The sequence below is a fragment of the Pinus tabuliformis genome, chromosome 6 (assembly GCF_031772625.1).
Source record: "Pinus tabuliformis cultivar Carrire ecotype Pingquan chromosome 6, CPIR1, whole genome shotgun sequence".
NCBI classification, from domain to species: domain Eukaryota; kingdom Viridiplantae; phylum Streptophyta; class Pinopsida; order Pinales; family Pinaceae; genus Pinus; species Pinus tabuliformis.
In genome coordinates this window covers 414,674,555-414,675,264 of record NC_142292.1, presented here as the reverse complement: position 1 = coordinate 414,675,264, position 710 = coordinate 414,674,555, and positions in this window count along the sequence as shown.

Below are 710 nucleotides of genomic sequence, written 5' to 3'. Positions count from 1 at the left end.
GGCCACATTGTCCCTTCCAAGACTCACAATTGGCCTGCCAGTATGGCTTTTTCTTGACCTATGTCATTCAAAACACCGCAATTCCTTAGCAATCAGATTAGCAACTACATGACCGTGAATTCACTCCCCCACCTTCTACTTTGTTTTTTTCTCCCTCTCCTTCTTACTCTTCGCTTGGAGAAGCTCGTAAAACTAAAAACCAAGTAACTAAGAAGAAGAAGAAAGGGAAGGAGAAGAAGAAGAATCCAATGACAAAATGGGGCAACCATGCATCATCTGACGAAAATTCACACACTACACCTTCCAAGCCTAAATCTCCATGTGTCATTTGCAAGGAAGACCACTATCATCAAGATTGTCCCTGCATCCCACGAATCCTGAGGGACTAGTCTCCTCGCTTGCACAATCCGGTGTCTTCAACTGCTGACAACCATGTTGAAAGCACACCATCAACTAGTGAAAACGAAGCCAATGGAAAGAAAGGAAGATCTAAATTCCCTTGTAGACTGTGTGAAGGCGATCATGTCCTCAACCATTGTCCTTTCCTAGACAAAGCTAAAAGAGTCTTGGATAACCATCCTGCGTCACCGCAGTGACTTCCTCTTGGATATAAGAAACTCTTGCTGAGTCCATCGCTAGTTGAAAATTCGACTGACACATTGTTGTTGTTGGTCAAAGCACCTATCATTGAAGATAGACCCTATGAGTCC